General features: G+C 35.5%; 1 protein-coding gene across 1 annotated transcript in view; it reads right to left on the bottom strand.

The window, feature by feature from the left end:
* The window catches only part of GNGT1 (G protein subunit gamma transducin 1), a 311312-nt gene extending 287705 nt beyond the window's left edge, over positions 1-23607 (bottom strand). The window contains exon 1 of the mRNA XM_073898832.1: positions 23577-23607. The gene's annotated coding sequence lies outside the window, so the exon portion shown is untranslated. The remainder of the gene's footprint in view (positions 1-23576) is intronic.
* Positions 23608-23872: the final 265 nt, after the last annotated feature.

Genomic DNA, 23872 nt, shown 5'->3' with positions numbered 1-23872 from the left:
CAGGTCTCACCCACCGGTAATGAGTATGGTTTACTTCTTTCAGGTCTTACCCACCAGTTTACCCACCGGTAATAAGTATGGTTTACTTCTTTCAGGTCTCATCCACTGGTATTGGTAGATATTTTACCAATTATATTATACTGCAAATCATTTCATGTGTTTAATTTAATGTTATCTTTCAGAAGAAAAGTTTCTGAGAGTGTGGAAGCAAGTTCTTCATTATTTCATTATTCACTATTTTCAGAATAGTTCACAAAAATTTCTAGAGGCGCTTATAGTGTTCAAATAATGCAGTATTTCCATTTCTATTTTTTCAGTATACATAATAAGTATTTAGATTTTGTTTGAAAAGAGTTTGTGAGCTGTGTTGAGAGTGTATGAATAGAGATAAGCTGATATATTCATGGCTTAGTCACTCAGTTTATAACACAACTGAACAATACCAGCCATCATAGTGATTGATTTTTTTAAAAGATTTTATTTATTTATCTGTCAGAGAGAGTGAGCACAAGCAGGCAGAGCAGCAGGCAGAGGGAGAAGCAGACTCCCCACTGAGGAGGGAGCCCAACGCAGGGCTCAATCCCAGGACCCTGAGATCATGACCTGAGCTGAAGGCAGTCGCTTAACTGACTGAGCCACCCAGGCGCCCCGTCAGTGATTGATTTTTAAACAGCTTTGACACGTAACTCATATACCATACAATTCACCTATTTAAAGTGTATATTTCAACATTTTTAATAAATTCACAGGGTTATGCAATGGTCATCTGAATCTACTTTAAAATATTTTGTCTTCCCTAAAAGGAAGCCCATGCCCAATAACAGTAAATACCCATTCCTCTCCAACCTCCCTCCCCCACCTCCACCAGCCCTGAGCAACCACTATTTTATTTTATGTCTCTATAAATTTTCCTATCCTGTACATTTCATACAAATGTAAATATATAATCCAGTCTTTTGTGACTGCCTTTGTCTACTAAGAATATTGTTGTAAAGATTCACCTGTTGAATTGTTGAATCACTATATTGTATACATGAAACTAATATAACACTGTTAATTAAATTTTTAAAATAATAAATAAATATTCATCTGTTGTAACCTGTATCAATACTTTGTTTCTTTTTATTGCAGAATAATATTCCATTGAATATACAACATTATATTTACCCACTCATCAAGTAACGGATATTTCAGTTGTTTCCACTTTTGGCCTATTACGAATTATGCTTTTATAAACATTGTGTACAAAGTGACATGGGTTTTCATTTCTCTTGGGTATATATATCCAGGAGCAGAATTGCTGTGCTATATGGTAACTCTATTTTTAACTTTTTGAGGGCCTGCCAAACTGGCTTCCACAGCAATTGTACCATTTTACATTCCCATCAGCAATGTATGAGAATTTCAAGTTCTTTATACCCTTGCCAAGAGTTATCATTATCTATCTTTTTTATTGTAGCTATTGAGAATATTTTCGTATGCTTAATAGTCATTTATATGTCTTCTTTGGAGAAATGTCTATTTAAATCTTTTGCCCATTTTAATAATTGCTATTTTTTTTTTGGTAAAACTGACACAACATAAAATTAACCATTTTAAAGTGTACAGTTTAGTGGCATTTAGTATATTCATAATGTAGTATAAGAATTGTTTCTATCTAACTCCCCCTCAAAAAGCAAGTATGCAACATAAATCATATTATTTGTATAAACTATGTAGACAAACTGGTATAGTATGGCTCAAGGGCCTAAGTGTGCAAAATATCCTTACCAGTCAGAGCATTTCATGAACTCACTTGAGAGCTGGCCAAAGGCCAGTAATGAAAATAGGTCCTTCATGGGAACATGTAAGATTTGAACAACTCAGCCCTGCTGAATTAATTCTTTCTCACACAATTTATATCCAAAATATATAAATAACTCTTTTTTTTAAGATTTTATTTATTTATTTGACAGAGAGAGAGAGAGAGTGTGTACAAGCAGGGGGAGTGGCAAGCAGAGGGAGAAGCAGGCTCCCCGCAGAGCAGGGGAATCCCGATGTGGGACTTGATCCCAGGATCCCGGGACCATGACCCGAGCCAAACGCAGTCGCCCAACCAACCGAGCCACCAGGCGCCCTATAAATAACTCTTAAAACTCAATGATAAGGCAAACAAACTAATGGAAAGGGTAAAAAGCCCTAAACAAGCATTCAGTAAAGAAGATATATAAATGGCCAATAAGCAGTGGAAAAGATTCTCAGTATCTTTACTCATGATAGAAATGCAAATTAGATATGAGATACCACTAGACACGAAGAAATAAAATAGAATTGAACAGACTGACAATACCAAGCACCAGCTTTAAGAAAGAACACTTGAAGTCTCATATATTGTTGGTGGGATTGTAAAATGGTGCAGGCACTTTGGAAAAGAGTTAACATACACTTAACATAAAATTCAGTCAACATACACTTAACATAAAATTCAGCAATTCCTCTTTTAGTATTTACCTAAGAAAACTGAAAATATACGTCAACACAAAAACTCAACTGTTCCTAACAGGTTGTATAATAGCCCCAAACTGTCAATTATCCAAATGTCCATCAACAGGTGAATGGGTTTACAAATTGTGGTATATTCCCACAATGTAATCCTACTCAGAAATTAAAAAGCTTTACTTTTATACAATACTGATACATACAACATCATAAATGATTATCAAAAACATGCTGAGCAAAAAAATCCAGCCATGTCTGATAGCTTATGAAATTCTACAAGAGGCAAACCAGTCGTAATGTCAGAGATACAATCAGTGGCAGGCTATAAGGTTGGAAATGGTAGAGAGAGGTTGACTGAAAATACCAAAGAAGAATTTTGAGGAGTAAAGAAAATGTTCTACCTTGATTAGGGTTGTGGTTGTATACATTTGTCAAGACTTATCAAACAGAACCTTTAAAATGATTGTATTTGATGGTATGCAAATACATATACAAGTACCTCACTAGACTGTTTAATTGCATTTTGCTACTTGTCTTCCAATTATATGAGTAAATAAATCTCCTTACTTTTAAACCAATTAGAGTTGATGTTCTATTACTTGTTTCTAATAGCATCTTTACCAATACATCTCATCAATCATAAAAAATATATAAATATATGCGTATAATCCAGTTGATTATTTTATGTATAAAGCTCATGTATATCAAACAATTAGGTTTTAAAAATAGTTTTCATGTATTTTCACAGTTTCAACCACAATTACACTTTAATCTATATATTCAGTTCCTAAACAAAAATGATACCTTCTTTTAAAATGTATTCATTGCCAAATTATGCACTTTCACTAAAAAATGGAATTTAAGCTAAATTAAAATCTTTAATTGTTAAATGGTATATATGTGAAATTTTCCTTTAAGTAAATATTAGATACTTAACTAAAAAACATATACATAGAATTTCTGATCTGAAAATCTGAAATTCTATATTTCCACTTAACTATAAATAACCAAAAATACTAGTTTTTAAAAAATTTCCAATATGTAAAAAAAGATTTTACATAGATAATGATGGATTGATGGATACCTTTTTCTGAAAATTGATAAACTTTTTTCTAAATTTGAAAAATGTTGATTTGTGGTATTATAGAATGTAAATATTACAGAAAAAAATTATATTCACAGGTTATAAACATCACAGGTTAGTACATTTAGGATTTTTTTCCCCTTCCTTGATTGTTAGTTAAGTGACAAAATGAAATGACTGGAGCTCTCTCTTTGCTCTTTCATCTAGTGCTCTTTGCTATCAATGAATTGCTTAAAGAAATAAGTAAAATGACACATAAAATATATATTGCATAATCAACCCAGTAATGATTCACATATAAAGAGTTTTCATTTATTCCTAAATTGTGTTATCTTTGAGTCTTTTTTCCTCTGTATTTTTCCCCTAAAAGCAGTACACTGGAGAATAGCAACAACACTGCCATTTTGTCACTTCATTTGGACTGGGTACTTACTTACATTTCAGTAATGTGTTAAACCACTTTCCAAACAAGTCTTAGAAACTGCTTCTAAAGTGATCCAATTTTTATCTGACTAACCATGGGATCATGTTATGCCCTGGAATAAGAATTGACTTCTTTTTCCTTTTTCATTAATTAATTAAGCAGATAGTCATGCCTTGCCAAACTAAGTTGTTTTATATTCTTCTTGTGTGATGTAGTAATGGTGATACTGAGTTCTAATTCAGTCGATTAGTGCTATGAATTGAATTGTTTGTGTCTTCCCCAAATTCGTATGTTGAAAACATAATGCCCAAGGTGACAGTATTAGGAAGTAGGGCCTTTGGGAGGAGACTAAGTCCTTTAAGAATGTAATAAAAGAGGCCTGACAGAGCTCCCTAAACCTTCCAGCAGGTGAGGACACAGCCAGAAGTCCTCAGTATGCAATCCAGAACAGGGCCTTCACCAGAAGCTGACCATTCCAGCACTCTGATCTCAAAATTTCCAGCCTCCAGAATGGTGAGAAATAAATTTCTGTTGTTTATAAGCTACCCAGTCTGTGGTATTTTGTTACCAAACTCAGTTAGCATATTCCTACATCAATTCTCTCTTGCAGTTACTTTTGCAATAGAGCTCTCTATATAAAGTCCATCTATACAAAATAAATAAATGAATTTGTTTTTTTTCCCTTCAATAGGTTAAGGAAGAAAATTTTCTAAATATTCAGTAAAAACATGTCCTGAAATATAAGAAACTTACTAAATAAATATCCAATAAGTACTACAGAAAAATAAGAGAAAATAGTGGTCAAAGTGTGGGATTCTGAATCAGGCAGATCTGAGCTCAAAAGGGTTTTCCACTTAATAGCAATATTACCATGGAGACACTTAACCTCTCTAAGCTTTATCTTCCTAATCTATTAAATAGACAAATGAGAGAAACTGTAAGGACAAAATTAAATTACAAATAAGAAAATGAAAATCTACTTAAGCAAACTGAATGAAGTGACACATGTTAGTGTTCAATAAAGGGTAACTTTTATTATTATTAAAAATTACTGTTATTGCTTGTATTATTTTTTCTAGGCCCTAATAATACTATTTTATTTTCATTACTTGCTAAACTATTGAAGTTCAAAGATGAGGCATCAGAAATGGTCTTATGTGAATCACAGTCTATTGCAGGAATAAGACATGTTAATGGGTGTTTAGAATACAGTGAGATTATCTGTATCACAGTATGAAAAATGTGCCGTGGTATTTCAAGGGAAAAAGATATTATAGGTGAGTTCTACCTCAGAGTGAAGGAAGGTAAAGGGTGACAGATGTGGCAAAGATGACAGAAAAATCCTCAATTCTGTTAGGACATTCAAGCTTACTCTTAAACTACCTATATGAGTCTGTTCAGTTGAGTCCTCCATTTTCCACAATCACTACTTTAAACTTTATCCATCCTCTTCACATTTATACTGCCTCCTCTCCACCTCACATTCTCAACAGACAACAGTGCTTCATGGGTTTGGAGGAAAGGGAAGCCATCAGGTTAGAACTAATTAATTTCATTTTTCCTAATATATGAATCTGTATATACTTAGGACCTACCAATATCCCTTCATTCCTGTCACACTGAAGGAATTTAACCTCCATGTATGCTCTGGATCTCATCTCCCCAACACTTTCAGGAAACTACCATCTATTCCTCCTTCTCTCAAAAGCTCTGTTCAACTGGATCCTTCTAGTTGGCTTTTAAATGTTAAGTGTCTCCCATAGAAAAAATAAAATAAACCAACATCTCCAGACACTTTTTTTAATTTTTTATTGTTATGTTAATCACCATACATTGCATCATTAGTTCTTGATGTAGTGTTCCATGATTCATTGTTTGTGCATAACACCCAGTGCTCCACGCAGAATGTGCTCCAGACACTTTCTGACTTTCTTCCCTTTACAAGCAAACTTTAGAGTTTTCTATGCTGAGTGATTTCTTTCTTTTTTTTTTTTTTAAGATTTTATTTATTTATTTGAAAGAGAGAGAGAGAGCACGAGCAGAGGAAGAGGGAGAAGCAGGCCCCCCCGCCGAGCGGGGAGCCTGATGCGGGGCCTGATCCCAGGATCCCAGGATCATGACCCGATCCGAAGGCAGATGCTCAACCGACTGAGCCACCCAGGCGCCCCTATGCTTAGTGATTTCTTTTCCTCACTTTCACTCCTCTTATTCTATCTGGTTTATGTCCCCACCACTACATGAAAATAGCTCTTTTAAAGGTAGCCAATAAACTTCATTTGATTAACCCAAGAGAAATATTTCTTACTTGACATCTGGGGAGCATTTGTCACATGGACAATGCTCTTTTCCTTGAAACACTTGTTTTCTTGGCTTCCAGGATACAATACTGCTTTTGTTTTTACAACTGATTACCTCTCTGTCTCCTGTGTGGGCTTACTGACATCCACTTGGCCATTAAGTTATTAGGATTCTTGAAGTTCCATCCTCTTCTCATGTCATAGTCTAAATAAGTGATGTCATCCATGTCTATGACTTTAATTATCACCAATATAACAATGACTCATATCCAACTGGACAGCTGGCATCTCCTATTAATTGCCTTAAAGACACATCAAATTCTACACATCTAAAACCCAGTATCTTCTGTAGTCATTTTCTATTACCAAGTAATAAACTTAGTGTCTTATAACAACATCAATCTAGTAGTTCGTAACTGTGTAGGTTAAAAATCCAGCATGGGGTAAGCATAGATAAGTTCTCTGTCCATGGCATCAAAAAAACTGAAATCAAGGTATCAGATAGGCTGAGTTCTTATCTGTGGGCTCTGAGGGGAAGCCTACTTTGAAGCTCATTCTTGTTATTGGCAGAATTAAGTTCCTTGCAGTTGTAGGACTGAGGTTCCTATTTCCTTGCTGCCTGTCAGTCAGGGACTGCTCTCTGCTCCGAGAGACTTACTTTATTCCTTTCCTTCCATCTTTATGCCATCAATGACACATAAAATCCTTCTTGTGCTCTGCATCTCTGACCTCCTTTTCTGCAACCTGTTAAAGAAAATTCCCTACTTTTAAGGTGATTTTAAGCTCAGATCAGATCTACACAGATAATCTACCTATTTTAAGGTTAACAGACTTGAGGACTTAATTTATCTGTAAAATATCCTCACAGGAAAATATCAAGATTAGTATTTGACTGAACAACTAGGAGAAGGTAGATGGACACCAGAGAAGAAGAATCTTGAAGGCCATCTAAAAATTCTGCCCACCACAGTCTCTATACTTATTCTTATCCCCTCTTACAGTTCACTCATGCTTCAGCCAAAGTCATCACTCTACATCCCATCCTTGACATTGAATACATTCCATGGAATTTTGTTTGTTTGTTTTTTGGTGAGAGCATCTATGTAAGATAAAATGGAAAGTAAATCTGAGCCTTTGTATAATTTTGATCAAAAAAGCATAATATAATTTCCGTACGCACAGTGGATAATATCTAGCCTAAGAGTCATCAGCAAGGAAGAACTGCATCAGGCCCAAACACAATAGCCTCAAATATTAGACCATTCATTTTAGAATGACATGATAGTTCAATGATCTGAATTATATATCTAATTTAAGCATGTAAGTAGACAGTTTCGGGAACCACCTTAGGGAACAGTTTGTATAGACAACCCAGTGAAAGCTGAGTGGAAACGTGGTAGAATAAAAAATATATATTGAACAAAAAGAGAGTTGGAGTTTTGCAAAAATATAAAAATTCAAACATGCGTATTTAGAACTCTGTGATACTAGAGACCTATTACTTTTCCCACTGACACGGTTGCTTATGTCAATATGAGTAAATCATATTTTCATTAGCTAAACCATCAACCAATTGGTATGCTTACAAAGACAGTTTTTAAGATAAGGGAAAAAATGGTTTGCTTCCTTGAAAGGACAATTAATTGAAATGGGATTTTCGTGTTGTAGACAGCCAGTAGTTACATGCAACAGTTCCGTTTAATTGTTATGGTGACCAAGGACAGTAGGGCTGCCTGGCAAATGAGCTAGGAAATTTACTGTCAATGGAAGTAATGAAGTATGGATGTGCAGAATATGGGAGGAACAGCAAACAGCTTGGGATAAAACAGAAAAACAACATGAAACTTGGGAGGCTACAAAAGCATATTTGAAGTATATGGTGAAGAATCTCATCTTCCTTGAGTACTGCAAAGGCTTTAGTACAGGCTGAAACTTGGGCAGAAGTGCAATGATTTCAAAGATCCTCCATCTCTCAGCATGCTATGACATCATTTGCAGAGCTCCCTGGGTGCAGAAGGACACACCATGTGGCTATGCTTTAGCAGAGAAACTACACCACTCCTTCTCTGCCCCACTCCCACATTGCTTTTCTTTTTTTATGGGGGCAAGCTGAGCTAGTCTTTGTAGAATTGGGTCAAAATGAACTGCTCTAACATCAAAAAGTCTGAGCTTAAATGCCAGCTGCTCAGAAGAATAGTAGAAAAGCCAGGCGCCTACCACCTGGAGACATTGGCACTCTCTCCCACTAGGAACAGGAGACCTTAGTCCCTTAGTTGGGCAACCCAGAAAAGCCATCTAAGATGTTATCAGAGAAATTCTGACTCCATCTCCTCATAGCATGCTAGCAGAAGTTTACTTTATTCTCCAGGCTGGGAGAACCATCAGAGGTTTCCAAACACAGGACAGATATGATTAAGTCTGCGTTTAAAAGAATTACCAGCAACAACATGAGAGATGGATTTGGTAAGAGAACATACATGAGAGGTAGACACACTACAAAATAAGCCAGACCATGAAGTAGGCAGATATCCTGGAAAAGGGGGATGGATTCCAGAGATCTATACTAAGTATCTGACAAAACTTTAACTCAGTCATCCTAATTTTCATTAAGACACTACTCAATCATCCAATCAGTATTTCCATATATACTCTTCTTGGATCTACAATTAGGCTTGTTGCTAGGACATTAATAGCATTAAAGACCCAAGTAATCAGCAACTTTTCCATGCTTAATTCTTTAGACATCAATCTAGCCATGAAGTATATAAATAGAATCTAGGTTTTATATAAAATCAACACCTAAACAAAATATATATTAAAGCATTTTGAAAGCTGTACATCATTAAACAAATGTAACAAATTCCCGATCCTTTATCTGTCCTAGGCAGACTCAACCCCACTTCCATCTGATCACCTAAACATGCAAACCCCAGAGAATAAGATTAATCTACCCATGGTTCTTTGACTTCTCTGAGTATCAGGATGGTCCTTGAGGTAGCCCAGAATACTGACCTTAATTGAATGACATTCTAATCTGGAGTCTTGTCCTTTGGTCATTTCTATTTTCTCAGTAACAGGGGACTGTTCACTCTTTCTGATCTATTGGCAGCTTCCTAATCTGCTGATAGAATCACAGAATCATTCAATTCAATCCAAAGAATTTTTATTAAGCGTTTACTATCTATGCAACATGACATAGTAGACACAGTGGGAGAAGCCATTGGTAAGTAAGCAACTATTACCATCCTCAAGTAATCCCTAATCCAGTTAGGAAGATAGAATCAATTAAATGTAGTGTCAAAGTGAAAAAAAAAAAAGAAAGTATATATAAAGTGCTATGGCATATAGAGTAGATATCAAATTGTTATGCCTTCTTTTTCCTATAGTAATTTTCCAGACAGCCTTACCAAAAACTGACAACTGAATTTATTTCAGAGGCAATTCATACTGAAATAAAATAAACTGAAGGAAACAGTGTAAGTTATTCCTAACATTATCAAAAACTAAAATTTCCAAATATCTCTATATGAGAGTAGTTTTAATTTAATTATACATTGTTTGGAAAACTAAGAATGACAAAAAAGTTGCCTTTAGTTTGGTCAATAATTTACAAATTAAATTTTATATGTATCTATTAGGAAAAATACACGGCAAAAAATCTTTTTAATCATTAAGGTATTTTCCTTAAATTAGTAGATATTTGAAATTAATTATTTTAACTTTAGTAATCACAGGAACATCCATTTATATTTGAAAAATCAAAGTACACGTATATGAGCCACTTTCAGTCTACAGAAACTATTTGATGCATTCAAAGATTTACATTTCTTTATAACTCCAATGACTTTACAGGCTTCCAAAGATTTGAGGTATGTAATTGGAGAGTCACTGGTCCAGGTGGCCTATAGTTCAGAAAAGGAATCAGAACCATTTGGCTCTCTGGGGCACTGAGAAAGAATTAGAAAGTGTGTGGGCAGCTAGAATTGAATTAAGAATAATCATAGGTGTTTTACACTCAGGAAGTCCGTGTGACTTACTAAGATGTTTTTTCCTCATCTAAAGTAAATAAGTCCCTAACATAAAATGTTAAAATTAGTGGGGACATTAATGATTTTCTTTCTTGGTCCTTCTTATTTTACAATGAAGAAACTCAGAGAAGTTAAAATACTAATAAGAGTTACTAGCAATATAGCCAAAAGTATGATCTAGGTTTTTTGAATCTAAATATATTGTCTTACCGAATTGATTAAATTAAAAGAAAATACTTTAAAAAGATTGGCTGTGGGATGCCTGGGTGGCCCCTTCAGCTCAGGTCATGATCTCAGAGTCCTGGGATCGGGGGCTCCCCCTGCTTGTGCTCGCTCTCTCTCTCTCTCTCTTTCTCTGACAAATAAATAAATAAAATCTTAAAAAAAAAAATTGGTTGTAGTGCATTTTTTCCAGTAAATGATGTAAAATTTAATTTGTGATTTATTGACCAAGCTAAATTTTAATGTTATTTGTACAGAAAAAAGACAAGTTCTAAAGAATATAAAATCTATATTGATAGCAATTTGTATACATGTAAGTTTGTCTGGAAACTTGAAAATACAAATTGATACATTATCCTTTCTAAGAATGGGAATCCCAAATAAACCACAAACAAATTAAAGCTTGTTTCCTCCAAGAAAGATTTGTGTCTGAAGGATTCGTGAGTTCACTAAGTGTTTTAGCTCAGCATAATTATTTAGGAGAAGAAATATTGGACAATACAGAGACTGACACTTCATCCCTATTTCTACAATAATTACTTGGCTTCATTTCCTAAAGTCTTAGATGAGGAGCTAATTTCCTTTCTGTTGTTCTGACTATAAATGAGATTGTCATTTGTTTCTGTTTAACTCTGATTAAAAGTAATAACCACTTAACTTGACTATTTAATCAAGTTTTGATCAAATCACCTGTCACTAACAATAACAGAATTCAAAATATGTATTATATGATATATTTACCCAGGATTCTATGTTGTGTTTCAAACAAGAAAACAAGTCCCACATTGCATGTCTTTAAAGAGCACTCATATTCTTTTACAGAATTGACCAGTGCTGGGTTTTGTCACCAAGGGTCTAGTAGTTCAAAGTTCAGGAGAGAGAAGGCTTTTGCATCATGCAAAAGAAAAAGTTGGGGCTTAGGGCCCTGTATAAAGATGTGTCACTCATTACAACACTGGGATGAGACTCCCTTCCAAAGCCACCAGACGTTGCAACTACTGAATCAAGCCTACAAAATAAATATTTAAAATAAATTAAAGACATAACAATTTGAAATAGAACAGGAAAAAATACAACAAAATTACAAACATAATGAAAAGTTAAATCACAAATAGATATAGCTGAAATAATAGTTTCAAATTAGAAGCTAGATAGTGAATTAGTCAGGTATAGAAAATATTTTAAAAATTAGGAAATACAGACTGTATAAAGACAAAACCTATTATAAGTTAGTAGGAGTCCCAAAAGGACTTGTCAGAGGGAGAAAATGACAGTGGGAAACAAAATTTAAAAAAACAAAGTACAGCTTTATCAGGTAAAGTTCTAGAAATCTTGAGTTCAGACCTGGGAAAGAAGATTATATAAAGGGGAAATCTTGGCAGTATAAAAACCAAAGGAAAGAAAAAGCAAAATTCAGAGTATAAACTGCCCAAATCACTGCTAACAATGACACTATGAGCAATGGGATAGACCTCAAGGGACACAGAGGAAAATCTAACAGAGACCACAAAGGACATTTACTCTTGACTTAGAGCTACATCCAAGAATGTCAAACAACTCCAAGCAAAATTTAAAAATAAAAATAAAAGCACTTTTAGACACATACTCAAACTGCCAACAGCCAAAAATAAAGAGAAAAATCTTAAAAGCAGCCAGAGAAAAATGGCATATTTTATGCAGAATAACAATGATCATATAACATATGACTTATCAGAAACTCTTGAAGTCAAAAGACACTGAAATGACATATTTATAGGCCTGAAGGAAAAAAGTTGTCAAGCAAGAATTTCATATCCAGAAAAGATTAAACTCTAAAGATGAAAATGAATAAATTTTCATATAAATAAAAACAGATTTTATAGCTCACAGATCTGTTCTACAAGATATACTAAAGGAAAATAGTCTAGAAAGCAATTTGAGTCTACAGAAAAAAAAATTTTTAAACTCAAGCTGGGCGCCTGGGTGGCTCAGTTGGTTAAGCAACTGCCTTCGGCTCAGGTCACGATCCTGGAGTCCCGGGATCGAGTCCCGCGAGTCGGCTTCTCCCTCTGACCCTCTTCCCTCTCGTGCTCTCTATCTCTCATTCTCTCTCTCTCTCAAATAAATAAATAAAATCTTAAAAAAAAAAAAAAAAATTTTTAAACTCAAAATGGTGAAGGTGTGACTATATATCAGTAAAGATAGAGAAGATCAAATGACACTAATAACCGCATTTACTAAATAGTAGCTATGTGAGGTAATGGCTATGCTAACTAACCTTATTGTGGTAATCATTTTGCAATACATATGTATCAAATTCTCATGTTGTATACCTTAAACTTACACAATGTTATTTGTCAATTATATTTCAATAAAGCTGGCGGAAAAAATAACATTAACCTAATTGTCAGTTATATAGCACTATATTCAACAACTGAAAATACATATTCTTTTCAAGTGCTCATAAAATATACATGAAGATAGACCATAAGGGGCCATAAAATAAATCTTAAAAATAGTTTAAAGGATTAAAAGTTTATACAACTTGTTCCCTGACCAAAATGGAATTAAATTACAAATCAAAAAAAAAAAAAAATACATCTAGAAAAGCCCCAGATATCTGGAAATTGAACAACTTACATTTAAACAACTCAGGGGTCAAGAATTCACAAAGAAAATTAGAAAATATTTGAACCACTGATAAAAGCACAACACATCAACATCTTTGGGATGTAGCTAAAGCAGTACTTAGAGAAAATTTTAGTCATTAAATGCTGAAAAGCAGGTCTCAAATCAATGATCTAATCTTTTCCACTAGAAAACAGAAAAAGAACAGCCAATTATACCCAAAGTAAGCAGAAGGAAGAAAATAATAAATACAAAGGAAACTGAAAACAGAAAACCAATCAATAGAATGAATGACACCAAAGTTGGTTCTTTAAAAAGATAATAAGAGGGGCACCTGGGTGACTCCGTAGGTTAAGCGTCCAACTCTTGTTTTCAGCTTGGGCCATCATCTCAGGATTGTTAGATCAAGTCCCACGAGCACAGCGTGGAAACTGCTTGGGATTCTCTCCCTCTCCCTCTGCTCCTCCCACCCCAAAAAAATAAAAGATAAAAAGATCACTAAGATTGAAGACCTCTATGAAAGCTCATCAGCAAAAAAGAAAGCACAAATTATCAATACCAGGCATAAAATAAAGGAAATCACTACAGAGCTTGAGATACTGTGAACAACTTTATATCAATAAATTAGAAAATTTAGATGAAATGAACAAATTATAAGAGCTCAATCAAGAAAAAATACATAACCTTATAACCTGAATAAGTCTATACACCTTAAAGAATGGAATACATACTTGAAAACCTCAGGCCCAAATAGGTTTACTGGTGAATTCTACAAAATATTTAAGGAAGAAATACCAACTTTACACACTATCTTTATCTATCAGAAAATTGAAGAGAAAGATATATAACCCAATTTATTTTATGGGGTGAGACTTCACTGTGATATCAAAAATCAGACAAAGATATTATAAGAAAAAAGAACTACAGAACAGTATCTCTCAAAAAATATAAATGCAAAAAAATAAATATAAAACACAAAAGTTTTTAAGAAAATTACAAAGGAACAAAAAGAATACAAATGAAAGGAAGCTTCTGAATGCCCAATTTCTACTGGAAAGAAGCAGGCTGGTACAATTACTCAGATATATGCACATGCTACCTTTCATAGAAAAGGGAATATGACTAAGACGGTGAAACCAAGAGTGAATAGAACACAGCCAACACCCTCCAGCCACAAATGAGAACTCAGGGGGCAGAGCAGAAAGCTGTGAAGGATTATCTCCAAATCCTGAAACCTAATCAAGGAACTCAGGCTAAACAGTTGTCCTGGCCAAATTTCAGAACTGCGTTGGACCAATGATTCCTTTTTATTTTCCATGTTGCCCTCTTTGAATTGGAATGCCTATAACTGTTAACAATACTAATCCTACAGTTGTATGTAGGGAGTGTTGGGGTCATATAAGTTCTCTCTTTAGTTTTACAGGTCCACAGACAAGGATTAATTATGCCCCAGGAGTTACCCTTAATGGATTATACTCAAGAGCCTCATCTGCATATGATTTAGATGACTTACATGTTGAGAGTTTAGTCTTTGGAGCTAATGAGATTTAGAGGAGATTCTGGACATGAGCCAATGCTGTAATGGGGTGAGACTCGGAATCCTCAGGAGGCAATGAGTGTGTTGTGCACTTGGCAGGGGCTTGAATCTCTGGGGGCCAGATGGCAGACTGTGGTAAGCAGAATTCTAGGATACCCCTCAAGAATTTCTACCCCCCTGGTGTACATGCCCTGCATAATACTTGGGACCTTGAATATGATAGATTTTACTCCAGTGGTTACATTATAGGCAGAGCTGACCTTAAGATAGGAAGATTAATCAGGTGGGTCTGGCCAAATCATATGAGCCATTAGCAGAAGCAGCGAGTTTTTTCAACTGGTCACAGAAGAGACCTGCAGATTGTCAAAGCATGAGAAGGATTTGATATGTCATTGCTGGCTTGAAAATCAAGGTTATTAATGTGCCTTACCTGGAGTGACAGAATATGGAAATGGGGAAAAAGTAGCAGAATATGGAAATGGAGGACAGAGTAAGGCAGGAAGAGAAAGAAGGACAATTATATGATCCAATTACATGTAAAAGTATGTGTCTGGGAATGTGGGTGAATGCACAAAAGATGCATTAGAAGATTAACTAAAATATTAGCAGTTTTATATAGGGATGGTGAGATTTCGTGAGATCTTAACTTTCTTATATTTATGTGTATCTTTGAGTACTTTAATGTAAAGATATATTATTTATTTAATACTGAAGAAAATGTAACTGTTTTTAACATGAGGGAAATAAAATTTAAATATAATTGTTTAAAAAATAACCTACAAAACCATGTGATACTACAAATAACAAAATAAGATTGGAAGTTGAGGGGGTTAAGATGGGAGACAGATATTCTGTAAATCAATAAGAATAAAGTCAAACAACCAAAAAAAAAAAAACAGCAAAGGATATGAACAAAAAATTTTCAGAAAAACAAAAACTAATAGCAAATAAACATAGGGCAACATGGTGGTGATCACATAAATGCAAAATAAAACCATAGTAAGATACAATTTCATATCTGGCAAAAGACAAATAAAAATAAAGTCTAATAATACCAAATAGTTGATGAGATTGTAGAATACGAAGAACACTTTTATACATGGCTGGAGAAATTGTAAGTTTAAGAATAATTTGGGGATATCTGATAAATTTGTAGATGCATTTCCTATGATCTAGCAATTCTCTGTTAGAGACCCTCTCACACATGTACACAAGGAGACATGTGCACAAATGCTCATAGCAGTACTACTTGTGAGAGAGACAAATTATAAACCACCTAAATGTTCTTCAGCTGAAGGCTGGATAAATAAATTGCACTCTACTCATCTATGTAAGAGTTGTATCAATATGGATGAATCTTATAAAATTTAATTTGAATTAAAAAACAAGCTGTCAGAGAAAATACTGACTATGAGACCATTTATTATAAAACAGGCAGAATAACAACAAATGTAGTAAAACCTTACATGAGAAGGTAAACACTAAATTCTGGAGAATGATTGGAGAAGGATAAATAGGAATGACATCAGGATGGTATACATAGGGATTTCCAGCAATAGTTTCTTTAAAAAAAAATATATATATATATACACACACACACATATTTATATCTCTATATATTTTATAGATATGACAAAATGTTATGATTAACAAACCTGAATGAAGGATGAATGATGATGAAGACAGACAGCTCAAATTTTTCGTAATGTACAAAATCTTATAATATTATGAAAATATATTTTCTAAACTTCTACTGATTTTTAAAATGGAAATATTTTTAAAATTACCTGGCATATATTAGTTGATAAAGCCTCACTTTATTTTACTAATTGAGGATAATCTATTAAGCTGTCAAAGCTCTATTAGGGGTCATTTATTTGATTATAATTTCATGAAGAACAGAACTCTTAACACTAGGTCTATACTTAACAATTGATCAAACCAAGGCATGGTTGAGCCAGTCATTTCAACTCTTCAAGATCAATACCAATCACTACAATATTGATTGGAATACAAGGCCAGATATAGATTGTGAAGCTGGAGGAAATGATTGGCTCAATTTGATTCCACAGCAAGTACAGAAGTGACCCAAGGGAAGGGAAACCACAAAATCCTTCCAATGTGTCAGATGAATTAAATTAATTTAGACTCCTACTCTTCAACTTTTTTTTTTTTAATCCTCTACTTTACTTCCAGGAAAAGGTTTTGTTTTTAATTCCACCTTTTGGGGCTCAAAAATGACTACATTATTTCTGAAGGTTTCCTGTACCCATTTTCCAAAGAGCAGGTCCAATCTATTTAGACTATACAATAGAGATGTAGGTTCCCCTATGCTGAATTAAGAACCAGAACGTAAAATCCAGAGAAGGAAAATTTGGTAGACTCAGATAGTTGCATGCAAAGGGACAAGATTGTAATATATTGAAATTTTATAACATAAACCATAATATTACTATCTAATATACATCTTCTTGAAATCTGAAAGCTTTTATAATGAATAGATACCTTTAAATACCCCCTGACATATGAAAATGTTTATTTATTTCCATATGATTATGATTCATTACTAGAATTGAAATGCATCAACATTATGACTGTAATATATGAAGAGGAGATGATGCGCTTTTATGGGCATTTAAAAGGCAGAAAATAAAGATATTACTATTCGGGCTTCTTTTATTATCTTCTTAAGCCAATCCCCACATTGCCACATGTAATTGTGGAATGCAATAATTGGTGGTCAGTTAAGAAGAGTGAAATAACATAATCTGGGTATTCAAAGTAGCAGAATTCCGACTATTCAGCAAAGCAAATGCCTCTATTATTCTGCTAACAAGTAATGCCATCCAATTCAAATAGTAGAGTTATACGTAATATCTGCTGTTACAAAAATGTAGCAAGCAGCCCTCTGAAAGTCTTTTTGAAAACATCGTCCCACCCCCCAAGTTAGGGGAAAGAAAGAGAATATCCCTACAGAGCTCTCGCCATTAAGCCTCCGCACAGCAGTGTGGGGAGAGGTAATCTGATCACGCCGGCAAAGGCAAAGATGTAGATCATATTATTCATGGATACCACCTGCTGGTAGACATGCGGCATTGCTACACAGAGAAGGGCACAGAGGGGAAAAACACACAGAAATGGAAAGACCAGAGTATACTGAATAGAGAATTAATATTTAGGGAAAAAAAGCAATGAAACTGAGCAGACTATATAGCACGCTGGTGACAACATCTTATTCCTTAAAGAACTTTTCGAACAAATTTCTATGTTTTAACTTTGAAATGTCTGTAGTAGTAGTGACATGTAGCAACGGGCTCCACTTTATAACTTTTAACTACTAATAATTATACATAAAGATCTATAGACTATTAATTCTTACATCAAGAGCAATTATTCTCAAAGGGGACAATTTTTGTTCCCCTCGCCCCCACTGGGAAATATGTCAATGTCTGGAGAAAATTATTGTTGTCACAAAGGTGGGGAGGTGGAGCTGTGCTAATGACATCTCATGAGTAGAGGCCAGGGAAGCTACTAAACAGCACAGCCCCCACAACAAGATATAATCCAGCCCCAAACGAAAACAGCACCAAATCCTGACCTACAGGAACTAATTCAAAAATTAAAATACAAAAAAAAAGACTTTCTGACTTTTTCTTTATTTAATAAACATTTATGTAGCGCTTACTATGCAACCAGTGCTCTTCTAAAAGCTTTACAAGCATTAATGTATTTTATTATCATAACAATCCAAAGAGGTATATATTAATAGCCCCATTTCTAAAATGGGGAGACCAAAACACAAAGGGGTTACATAGCTTGTGCAAGAGGTAACAACTAGCAAGTGCTGCAGTCATAATTGGAATCCAGGGACCCTGGCTCCAGAGTCCATTTCCTAAACTATGAAACTATGCTGATCACCTTTCTGTGGCCATATTCTTTCAGCCCAAGAAGATATCCAAAAATAGGATTGCCATTTCAGTGATTTTTTTCCTGCCCATCTTGGGATCTTCTGATAAAACCTGATGATTGTCAGTCACTGCACCCTTTGGTGTCCCTGTTTCAAGGGAGTAGGGTGGTAGAGTGGCAGGGAGGGAAGCCCTCTCAGTTTTGAAATTTAAAAGATTTGAATTCAAACTTTACCCCTATGCCTTAACTCTATAGCCTTTACCAACTTCTAAGCCTTAGTTTCCTTCTTGTAAAATAGAAGTATTAATACTCGCAGTCTTTTTGCAAGGAATAGAGCTATGTGCTGTGCATGCAACATAGACAGCACTGAAAGCCATAATAGCCAATAAAAATGATTATCTTTTTTTTTGATTTAATAGACCAGAATTCCTTACTAATATTTGACTGAGTCCACATTCCTTCATTCTTATGCTTCTCTATTTTCCTGCCCATCCAAATCTGATTATCTTGTTTTAGAAAGAGTTTGACTCTCCTGGTATACCCCATTAAATGAAGTTAATACTTGCATTTCCTTGGCTATGTAATAATTGAAGTCACTAGGAAAAAGCATATAGGAATACTGGTTTTGTGGCTATAGTTCCAGTCTCTTGAAAGAATATTTCTTTATTCACCTCGTTGCTATGTTGATTTCTTTATTTTAGCCAGTTCAGATACAAGTGCACGTCTCCTATATTATTCCTTTATCTGAAGTAAGACAACTCCGTGGTCTCAGATAGTAAATAACATGAGAAGTGGTTCAATATGTAGTTACAATGTCAAATAGGACTCATTAGATTGCCAGTAGCAGAAGACGCACTCAAGCCAACTTGGGAAGAAAAGGAGTTTATGCATGAATTCTTATCACTGGAAAGTTCAGAAATGTAGGTAGGTCCTGAGGTTTCAAGTATGGTTAGACAAGGGACACTGCCTCTCTGGCCATCTCTCAGAATCTTCTGTCTCTGTTGGCTTTTTCTTTGGTTTCTTTAGAATGGACAAGATTATCAATGGCTACCCTTATCCATGTTACCCACTTACAAGCTAGTAGCTTTTGTTTTGTTTTGTTTTGTTTTGTTTTGATAGACTTCCTTACTATTTCTGGCTGGAACTTCCCTGAGAGTCTCTAATTAGCCTGAAGAGGTTGTCACTGAACATCGGTGGCCAGGGAGATAGGTTACTTTGATTTGCCTGGCCTATGCCATGTTCCCTGTCCCTCCATAGCCAGAAAGGAGAGAGCTATCCTCATATAATTAAAAAAAAAAAAAAAAAGAGTTTCCAACAAAAAAATAAAAGTTTCATCACCAGAGGAGATTGAAAACACGTGCTGTCCGCTACAGTCACCAAAGAGCTCAAGCTTGGTCTGTAAGGAAACAAAGTTTGGTTCTGTATTTTCATGGACTAGATTCCTAAATCAGGGTTCTCATTCTCTTGAGAATTTGTCTTGATCCAAAAGACCAAATGTTGTACAAGTACTTAACATTACTAAGAAAAATATATTTAACTGCTAAAACAGGGCTAACATTGATGGCAGGAATGGGAATGGATGAGAACTTTGTTGTCAAGAACAGCATAGAATTTAAAAAACATGGTGACAGGTTAAAAAATTGTGTTCAGAGAAGCAGTTGCCATATGAGAAGTTTAGTTAGATAAGAGTCCAGCAAACTGAAATATGTGTGTCGGCAGGCATCGTAGCAATACTAAACAAGTCCAAACACCCATCTCACCTCTACCTGACTGTTTTCTATAACCTGGCACCCACAATGGCTGGAGTACTAGAGGAAAACCTATAGTACAGGGAGCAACGTTATAAAATGAGGATACAGAAGGAATCTTTTGCAATGCAACCCAGAGTGGATTAGGAGACATTCTTCCAAAATAAAAACACAGAAGAGAATAGCTCCTAAAGGGAAGACGTATTTGTAATGCTATATCACCAGCTCTTTGATTAACATAATAAAGAAGTGAATGACAATCCCTATTTGCAACAGTAAAGGAATACTAGTCTTTCAAATTCCCCACTTTGGCAATGTCCTTACAGAGGCTTCTGTGCCTCCCCACCCTACTTTCAAGATCTGAAAAACCTCTCTCCCACTCCCTACCCAATGACTGAATTAGAAGTGACTGAGGAGGACAAACAACCCAGCCTCTAGGATAGACTTTTCAGGAGGAAACCAAAAAGTTAAAAATCACAGAGCAGCTCTAGGGGCTGACAGAAAGAAAGGATGATAAGGAGAATATAAAACTAATAATGAAAGCCAGATGACAAAAGCATGGGGATAAGCTAAAGGTGTGAGGGAAACCACTTTTGAATATCCATCACCCTGTACGTGTGGAATATGACATCTGAACCTGAAGTAGAAGACTATTCTACTTAGACATTCTTCAAGATGCCTTGCATATGCTTAGCTAAGAGTAAGATGGTTTTGTGATGGATTTGGTTACTCTTGTCTTCTATAGTAAGGGAGCAGAAATCTAGGGTGACACGTTCACTTGAGACAAGTTTATTGAAAATCTGAGATATATATGTATATGTATATACACACGCATATATATGCTAGCGTCTGTGTCAGCACTAGGAATGTACAAATAGTACAATACCTTCCTGACAGAAGATAGTGATAGCTCCATAACAGCAGAAGGGAAAAAGAGAAAGGGGATGAGACAATAGAGAGAAAGAGCTTGGAGAAGGCATTTGGACATGGACCCTATATTTTAGGAGCTGGGAAACTGGGAAGATGTTCGGACTCAAGTAATTAAAAAAAAAATAAGGACTTGTTATAAATAGGTGTTTAAAATCTAAGAACAGAGCAGAAGCCCAGGTACTAGAACTAAAGAGCCAGGGTCACATCAAGACTAACAAAATTGACTTGATCTTCAGTGTCCCAGGCAGAGATCTATATTTCCTGAAATTTCTTCCCTGATAAGATGGGGCAGATCTCAGAACCTGAAGATGGAGATGGATCCACAGGTGATGATGGTATCATACGCAGTAGGAATAAAGTTGTAGAGACAGTTACTAAGTAGTCTATTATGACTAGACAATGAATAGCTACTTACTCATTTGGGTTCTTTGATACTTTTTATCTAGGCTACCAACAATATTTAAATATTAGCCCTGGTGATCACAGGGGTGAAACTACTGAAATTCTTCATCAAATTCCTGTTTTTCTTAGAGCGTTACCTCTAAAGCATTTCAATGCAATTAACACAAATGGCAGAGAATATGTATACATGCCTTTTGTTGTTCTGATGGCCCAGCTCAGAGTGATTCTCCTTAAGCATGAGAATTTTGTATTGCAATTATTATTTATCCATATTTGTATAATTTGTGTTGTTATAAAAATGTTTGCCCCCAAAATATTTTAGCAAGAGCTATACACTGTTTATCAAGCAGTTTTGGGTACTATTGAAATCCTGCCATATGTCACCAAGGAAACAGACTCAATTTGAAAACCTCAGTTTTAGAGCAAAAGAAAATTATGTTTTGATCTCCAGGGGAATTGGTACAATGGCTACATTTGGATAACAGTACTACATAATGCTCCCCCTCTCCCCTTCACCCACCACATATGAACATTTTGAATATTCCTCAGAAGTTCATGTCACATACAGTTGTATAGGACATTGATTCCACTGGTTTAAACAAACTCCTTCTCAAGAGGCTTTTCCATCTATTCTGATAATAAGTAAACTCATTCCTGTTAAGAGTTACACTGCAAATTTAAATCGTAACTTCCAGGAAAACAAACAAACAAGCAAAAACTATCTTGTAATCTTGAAGGACACCTGGTTCTACTGAGATAAACTTTACGATGAACCCTTTGAGGAAAAAAAATCTCAAACGTGTTTTGTCAATTAATTAATTTATAAGATTGACTTTGATCTTGTATGCCAGACTGCTGAAAGACTCTGATACTATGTAACCTCAAGGCACTTTGCCTTCAGCCTCTAAATATACCATAACGCTTGGATCTCACCCTTGTATTTTTTATAATTATGATTCCTGAAAGCCAAGAGATGAGAACCATTTTAACAGATGTTGGGATTGAACGGAATGGTCTCTCAAAGTGGTCTTCTTGCAAAATTTGCCCTTCACTTTCTTGACTCTTTAAGTTAGAGGCTAAGAGATAATAATAGATCATAATTTCCACAAATCCAAGTTGAAAAATTATGAAATTATCTCATGCATGTAGCCATATTTTCAGCGCCTTACTTATTTCCATTATGAGACATATCGCTGAGTAAAGATTTCATGGAGTCAGTGTAATAGACTCCTTTAATAATGAAATCATTTTATTATGAGTCTCGGTCATGAAAAAGTTGGGACATGATACCCATAATATAATGAACTTCTCAGACTGTCACAACATTTCCTTTATCCTATTTGCTTCAGAAATAAAGACGACCCTTCTGTCACAGATTCACAAGAAGCAAAGTTTAAAATTATAATTTTTTTATCTATATACACTCAAATTTCTGTTACGGTCTGGATTCAATGTACAGATTTATGAGTTTCCGGTTCAAGATGGCGACGGAAGAGGATGCCGAACTCACCTTCTCCTAGGAACACACTGAATCTGTGTTACATAAAAAACTACTTTCTCTGCAAAAACTACTGTCTGAGCCACTCCTAGCCTGTAGCAAAAGAGAGAAGGTCCACGGCAAAGCACGTAGGAGAGGCTGAGACACAATCTCGCCAAAAGCCCCATCACCACCCCTATGATCCTCCGCAACTCCCTAGCGGATACCCAAAATGGAGAGGAAAATCAAACCCCACAACTTCTCACTGAAGAGCAAAGGGTTTCAACCCCACGTCAGACACCCCCAACTTTTAAAACCGGCACCTGAGAGACAAGCCCCCAAACATCTAGCTTTGAAAACCAACTCGAGCTGGTGTCCACAAGACCCACGCGGCTACAGTAACCTGGACTCTTAAAGGGCCCGCGCTCGGACTCACCAGCCTCAGGACCGGGTGTGGGAGCTGCCGATCCAGGGGCGCCCAGACTTTGTGTGGAAGAGGCTCAAATGCTTGTCTGGGAGCATTGGCCTGAGGGACAGACATCTGATTTGACACACTTCTGGGGGCCTGCTCGGATGCTTTCCAGGGACGGGACTGGAGGCTGCCATCTTCGAGTTCTCCCTCCACCTTGTTCCAACCGGCAGGCACTTTTTAAATTTTTTTAACTCAAGATTTGTTGTTTTGTTATGTTTTCTTTTGTCTCTGTCTCGTTTTTTTCTTTTTTCTTTCCGTGC

The sequence above is a fragment of the Callorhinus ursinus genome, unplaced genomic scaffold, assembly GCF_003265705.2.
Source record: "Callorhinus ursinus isolate GAN/ISIS: 27379988/994484 unplaced genomic scaffold, GSC_fseal_2.0 scaffold12, whole genome shotgun sequence".
Lineage (NCBI taxonomy): Eukaryota > Metazoa > Chordata > Mammalia > Carnivora > Otariidae > Callorhinus > Callorhinus ursinus.
Note: the sequence above shows the minus strand (reverse complement) of the source record. Positions and strands in the feature narration are given on the sequence as shown.